The sequence below is a fragment of the Pinus tabuliformis genome, chromosome 2_2, assembly GCF_031772625.1.
Source record: "Pinus tabuliformis cultivar Carrire ecotype Pingquan chromosome 2_2, CPIR1, whole genome shotgun sequence".
NCBI classification, from domain to species: Eukaryota; Viridiplantae; Streptophyta; class Pinopsida; order Pinales; family Pinaceae; genus Pinus; species Pinus tabuliformis.
Genome location: NC_142300.1, coordinates 1175120132 through 1175127731, shown reverse-complemented (window position 1 = coordinate 1175127731; position 7600 = coordinate 1175120132). Strand labels below are relative to the sequence as shown.

Sequence of the window (7600 nt, the reverse complement as noted above, 5' to 3'; positions counted from 1 at the left end):
TTTGCAAAACTAAATATCTGGCATGTTGTGCAAGTTCATTCTTCAAAATAATCCAAAAGAAACAAGGTTTGGGAGAAGCAAACCTTGTGAAGGAAGAAGTAGCAAGTAGACTTGGTGAAGATAGAAGTAACAAGTAGACCTGATTAAAGTAGAAGCAACAAGCAAGCTTAGTGAAGAAAGAAGCAACAATTAGACCTGGTGAGAACAACATCAACAAGCAGACACTATGGAGGTAGGAGCAACAAGCAATCTTGGTGAAAACAAAAGTAGATGAAAGACATTGTGAAGAAGCAAGCAAACTCAGTGAAGTAGGTTGGTGCCTATGAATATTTGTAGTGGTGGGGATTGGTGTCTCTTGTAGGTTGGTGCTTACAAATATTGTATAAAAGGGGATTGGTATCTCTTATAAATTGGTGCCTACAAAGTAGTAGAGGGGATTGCTGTGTCATGTAGGATAGTGCCTACAAATCTTGTAGCAAAGGGGATTGGTGTCTCTTGTAGGTTGGTGCCTACAAAATAGTAGAGGGGATTGGTGTTTCATGTAGATTGGTGCCTACAAATTTATGTAATAGTAGGTTTGTTCCTACAAGATCTTTCATATAAAGAAGCTTTTTGGTTTTCTCCCATAAGGGTTTCCATGTATATCTTGTGTTACTTGTTCAATTTATGAGATTGATGTTTTATGATGTTCAAAATTATGTTTAAATAAGTAAAATTGTCACTATACTGATTGACACCCCACTCCTCCCCCTTCTTATTATAATTGTGAATCAAACAAAGGAATGAAGCCAATAGATAAATTCTTCTACAAATGGATGTTCTACATGCTAAACACAAGGACATGGCTCTTCAATTGGCTCACAAAAAAACCAACTTGGCTAGTGGTAAAGGCCCAACTTTGCCAAGCACCCTGAAGGACCTTATTGATGTTTCTACTTCTTAGATACTTCAACCAGTTCTTCAGTTTTGATGTGTAGTTGGTTTCCTTTTCGCAGCATAACTCTCATAGTAAATAATGTTAGCGGTTTTAGATTATGTATATAAAGCATCTTAGTTTTTATTCCAAGTAGTTTTATCAGCTTAGAAGGTTATGTAGTATTAACAGAACAAGACATTGGCTCTAAAATCATTCGTGTTTAATGTTGGTTTGGTTTCTTTAATGGTAGACCGTGGAGATAGAAAGACAACTATCACTGTAATCTTGCATTTGTGATTAATAGAAGGTTTCTTAACTTCCTGACGATGAACCACACTGGTTGGTTCGAAACCGTGTCGAAAAATGAAATGCCATGTGATTTATGCCCAAAAATCTATCATAAACTTGATATGGATCACAGAAGCCTCAATTCAACAAAGTTATTTGTATCACGAGGGTTTTAATAAAATAAGAAATAAAAATGTTTCTATCTTTAGATATGTGAAATTTATATAAATATAAATAATATTATTAAGAACCAACATAAATCCATTTTAACTTCTGATGTCAAGAGAAATCAAACAAAGTGCAATTTTTTTCTCAAATTTTACAATCAAAAAAATATTTACATCTTTAGAAATTTCCAACTTTTAATTAATCCAAAATTAAAATAAACACATATTAATTTACAAAAATCATAATGCCAATACCAACCTGATAAAACATAAATTTATTCAAGTTCATAACTTCATAACTAGAGGTAAGTTAGGAAAATCTTAATAAATCCCTTTCCTAATTTATCAAAACCATAGTAATTTAAAGATATCAAAACCATAGTAATTTAAAGATACTGCCAAGATAATAAACATAAATTTCATAACTTCATCACTGATGTAATTTATGAAAATCTTAATAAACTTTATCCCTACCTTATAAAAACCCTAGTAATTTAAATACTTACAGCGTAAATTTTTTAATAACCTTATCGTCAAATACACAGCACACAAGCTCAATTCGGTAAGTGGACTTTGAAATCTAGTGTGTATCTGAGATCCTCCTTGAAGCATACAAAGCTTATAGTTGGTCCTCGCTTCTTTCATTTATCTCGGCGGTATCTCAAATTTCTGAGCATCCAGAACGAAACGTTTATCTCGGCGGTATCTCAAATTTCTGACCATCCAGAACGCAAAATTTGTTGCAGAAATCCAATCCGAATCCCTCTTAACTGCCTTCATTCCTCAACAGCAACGCTGATTTCAATAGGTAATTGTATCTCAGATGATTTTGGCTCGTTTTTAGAAAAGAGTCACAGAAATCCGTGGAAATATCATTGCTCATTGTTTTAATTTCAGTAATTGGCTGCAATCTATTGATACGGCCTTGTACCACTGCGCTGGAGGCCAATATGATGCCATTTTAAGTTTGGTGGCCAACATTTAACGAGCTAATGGATTCTAGAAATGTTTGTGCAAATTTGAGGTTGCATATGTTTCTGAATGGCCAATGATGTCTGTTTTCGCAGATAGGTGTCTGAATTATTGTGTATCTTATCACGATGAGCTGGTATTCGTGGCGGACAGGTTCCCTTGGAGCTCGCGGGGTAAGTCCTTGAGTTTTTAGTTGGCCATCTATTTCTATGCCTATTTACTGGTCCCTGAGAGCCTGATAAATATGGGGTATTTTTGGTCTGTTATTTCTTCAGATCCTATCTTGGGGGAATCGGTCTTTTTCCTTTCAACAATGTTGCTGCTTTTTTGGATACGATTCCGAACGCATATGTATCTTTGATATTTATATCTCCTTAATATAAATCATACAGCTTTTTCTCTCTGAAAAATAGGATTATAGTTTTTTTTTTACCAAAAGTATAATACAGTTTTTCAAATGGTTAATTGGGTTTATTTCTGATATATTGGAAAGAATGATTTTTATCTTCTCTACTCAAATTCAAGTTCAATTTTTATAAATGATAGGATGAGTTTTAATGTAATTACTTAAAATAAAATCTAAACAAAAATAATAAAAATCAAAAATCAAAATTATTTTCATTTAAAAATAATGAAGATCAAGATTACAATAGGCATTCTTTTCATTTTGTGTGTCTGAATCCTGCGTCATACCTTAATTATTAAATTACATGAATGCAGATATGATGATTTTTTTTGGATAGGCAATGCCTTACAGTCACAATCAAGCATAATATGCTTCTGAAATTTAGCCTCTGGCAGTTTGAAAATGTCATTGATGAATCTTTTGGTTGTAAGTGTGTCTTTTTTCTGTCCATTAAGGTGAACCCTTCACTATCATGAAGAGACAAGAAAAATAAGGCTGGTGCGGCAAGTGTATAGAGATTTTATACACTTGCCATACCACTTTTATCTTCCACTTGATCATACACTTGCAACACCACTCTTATTCTTATTATTTCCCTCATGATGGGTGAAGATCTAAAATGCTTTCGACTAAAAAGACACACAGGTACAGCCCCAACAAAAATAGGATTTGGGGTTTAGGTTTATTGTACCCAAAACAAATTTGGGTAATTCAACTATGCTTCTCTCTTGTAATTGTTTATGCTTTTCGGATTTTCCCTTGTAGGTTTAGGATTTAGGAATTAGGGTTTTTAATCCATTTAGGATTTAGGGATTATATTATTGTGCCAAGAGAAGCGAGGTGCTTTACAGGGTGGGATAGGATCTATTGACACTTTTGTGTGTGGATGCGTTGAATATGAAGATAAACACAAATTCCTTGCGTTGAATATAAACATCAACACAAATTCCTTAAAACCCAGTTTGATATGTATATCGAGGTTGCAAAGGTCCAGGATGCATATGTTGAGGTCACACAGATTGACTTGATCTACAGTACAAGGGTAGAGGATTCATCAACATTTTCTGTATGTATGGGTCTATTAAAGGTAGATTATGAATACAGGCATATTTGTAGCACAAACCCATCTAAACCTGCCCTGATATACTTCTTGAGGATGCGAAAGTTCAATCAATGAATATATCGAGGTCACACAAATGGCCCATGTAGTATATATTAGAATTCAGAAAGTGCAAACGTCTATGTGCTTAACAAACGTCTGTTTAGATGGGTTAAAAACTTAAATGATAAGCCTCTTGCTGCATTTTAGATTGCTGTTGTTGCTTCATTATATTGCGTTGTTACAATTGTTTTTTCGGTAACTGTTACCTTCTTAAATGCAGGGAAAATTTCAAACCAATGGTGAAAGTTCCGTTGAAAAATCTGAGAAGCAGAAGGGAGTGGCACTGGTTATAGGGGTAACCGGAATTGTAGGTAATAGCTTGGCAGAAATATTGCCTTTATCTGACACTCCTGGTGGATCTTGGAAGGTTTATGGAGTTGCTAGAAGGCCTAAGCCAGATTGGTCTCCAGATAATCCAGTAGAATATATTAAATGTGATGTTTTAGATAGAGAGCTTACTTTAGAAAAGATCTCACCATTAAAAGATGTCACACATCTCTTCTGGGTTGTTTGGGTGAACAGAGAAACAGAGGAGAAAAACTGTGAGGACAATGGAAGAATGTTGAGTAATGTGTTAGATGCACTTCTGCATAATGCTGAGAATTTACAGCACATATGTCTTCAGACTGGGGGGAAACACTACTCAGGGCCATTTGATAAAGTGGCCAGGAATCGCAATTTTCAGCCACATGATCCCACCCTTTCATGAAGAGCTTCCTAGGTTAAATGTGCCCAATTTTTACTACACTCTGGAGGATGTTGTTTTTGAGTTTGCCAAGAAGAAAGAAGGATTAACTTGGTCCATTCACCGTCCGACAATCATATTTGGTTTTTCTCCTTGGAGCTTGATGAATATTATAGGAACACTGTGTGTTTATGCTACTATTTGCAAACATGAGGGGCTGCTTTTCAAATACCCCGGCAACAAAATTACATGGGAACAGTTCATGGATGCATCTGATGCAGATTTGATTGCAGAGCAAGAAATTTGGGCTGCCACAGACCCTTACACCAAGAACCAGGCCTTTAATTGTGCTAATGGAGATGTGTTTAAATGGAAATGCCTTTGGAGAATAATTGCAGAGAAATTCGATCTGGAGCCATTATCCTTTGATGGTGAAGGTTTCAATCTGGCTGAGGCTATGAAAGACAAAGGTCCAGTCTGGGATGCAATTGTCAGAGAAAATAAGCTCCGCCCAACAAAGATTGAAGAAGTTGGAAACTGGTGGTTTGCAGATTTGATGCTAAATAGGCCATTGGCATCTGTTCTTAGCATGAATAAGAGCAAAGAGTGTGGTTTCTTTGGGTTTCGAAACACAGAAACTTCTCTGGGACAGTGGATTGACAAAATCAAGACATTGAATATTGTTCCTTAGGTTTGATCAATCCATATGTCTTGAATTAAAACTAAGAGGAGTAGTTACTTCGTGGTTCATTCAGAGCTTGCTTTTGCAATTCAAGTATCAAATTGTCCTGTACAGGATTCAGGATAATTATGCTGTATTCTGAAAGTTCTAGTTGGTGTTGATAATATTAGCTCACACTGCATAGATCTAGTGTAATGTGTTCTTGTCATGTCAATGTATAGTTTGTGAGACTACAATTTGTAATTTGCTTGATATTGGATGCTGTATAATTTTGCAATGGACTTACATGAAGAGTTGAATCTCCAGCCTAGTCTTTTATCCACTTTTTACTGCATCTATTTACTTCTAGTGCTAAAATCAAGGAACAGCAATGTGACTCTTACAGCATTGGCTATAGATACCATCCCAATCTTTATTGAGTAGTGCAGGCTGTAAACAATGAGCCCATAGTGCAAGTTTAGGGTGAGGTATTTTGATGTTTCCATCCTCTTGATTGGGGAGCAGGTTAGAGTACCATTCAATGTCCTATCACAATCTTCTCAAACAGCAATTGTTAGCTTTGGCTACAACTCAACTTATTTTATGTGTTCCTTAAAAATAAATTAAGTGGAAAGCTCAGCATTTTGGCCTTCCTGATATACTGGAGAGTTGGTCACCAACTTGTTTTGTTGGATATTATTATTTTTGGACCAGAAAATTATGCAATCCTGGGCTGGAACTTGGAAGTAGCTCATTGACCGTCAACAGATGCCTGCATTTCTTCCCTGTTTTCTAACACCAAGTAGACATTCATAGGTATTCTTTGCAACTTTAATGATGTTTGTAGATCAGACCCAATTGATCATGTGAAACTAGACTCTGATCAGTCATCAGGGATGGTTTACCTGAATTCAGTATTTGGATCCTCTACTGTTCACACCTAGCAGTTCTTTGAAATAATCTGTTAAGCCCACTGTTCAATACCTTCATGACTGATAAATCACCTGACCATCGTAACAAGATCATGTAGAGCTTTCATACTTGCCATAGCCCATTCTTGGTCTGTGTGAATTCTAGTCAATAATGCAGTCCAGGGCAAAAGAACAGGAGCTGTGGGAAAGAATAGGGTGCTAGATGGATTTATCATAAAATGATAGGGTGATGATATTTGTGTAACGAAATCTCAATCATGGGTTATGCCAATGTAGTGGGGCAAACCATTATCCAACATGCACTCTCCTAATGATTTCTTGCTTGGAAATGGGTGGAAGTTTGGAACCATGAACAAGCAGTCTCCATGGTGCCTGCTTGCCCTGTACTGGTAAGACATACTGCTATAGGCAACCTCCCTATTCATGGTTCCATCCATTTTGAGGTAGGATATTATGATGTGTCTCCATGGTGCTTAAGGTCTGCCTTACAGTGGTACTGGTAACACTTGCTATTATTATGGGCATCACGGAGATAACAATAAACTAAAAAGGGTCCAAACATTAATTTAGGTAATTGCACCCCAAAACTTGTGTCCAGATTGACAAAGGTTTTGATGTGAGAAATGCCATATAAACCTGTCTCACAATTACTATGCATGTGCAAGTTATGAATATCAAGCAGCATCAGAAATCTCAGGCCCAGATAATGAGAGCACAAAAATTTATGCATCACTCAATGAATACATTATGTTGTAAAAAATTCTAGTATATTTTGCAAAGACATGCTTGATCAATTACTGCTTTATCATTAAGAGCACATCACATATGTTTCATTTCCAGAGTAAATCCAAGCAACAATGTAATCAAGATGAATTAACATGAGAAGAGCAAAGTGGTAAAACAAACAAGCCAATGACAGATGGTTAGGTTTTTATTCTTTATGAATTCTCAGAAATTTTCACTTCGTGGGATAATTTCAGAAATTGGCAAAAAAATAGGAACCTGCGTATTATTGTTTTCAAATTTTGTGAATCATACTGCATATGCCTCTCATCTTTTTGACTCCGAATTCATATCAATACTGTAGTAGTGACGGAGCCTCCGTGAGAGCTGCTCTATGGGTGCAACCTGGAATGTGGACTGAAGATGAGATCTGAAGATCTCATTTCGAATTCCCTTTTTCTTTACGGAAGGGTATGGTGGATAAATCGAGAAGTTTTATGGAGGCAACTTGTCAATATCAAGACCGACAAGACAGGAATGAGGAGGCTTTGGTGTACCGGGGTTCAAAATTGAACCCGTCACGGCCCGTCAAGAGGGTTTCTGCATCTTGCGGTTGAAAAAAAGGTTAAATCGATCCTACCCTGTATCAAGTCAAGTCAAATATTTGTCGTCGATGTTAAAAAAAACC

General features: G+C 36.2%; 1 pseudogene across 1 annotated transcript; it reads left to right on the top strand.

Annotated features, from left to right (window-relative positions):
* The first annotated feature begins 1900 nt into the window (after positions 1-1900).
* On the top strand, positions 1901-7339 carry LOC149197658 (3-oxo-Delta(4,5)-steroid 5-beta-reductase-like; annotated as a pseudogene). The gene is made up of 3 exons (XR_016254777.1): positions 1901-2179; positions 2439-2516; positions 4132-7339. The product of XR_016254777.1 is annotated as a 3-oxo-Delta(4,5)-steroid 5-beta-reductase-like (transcript).
* Positions 7340-7600: the final 261 nt, after the last annotated feature.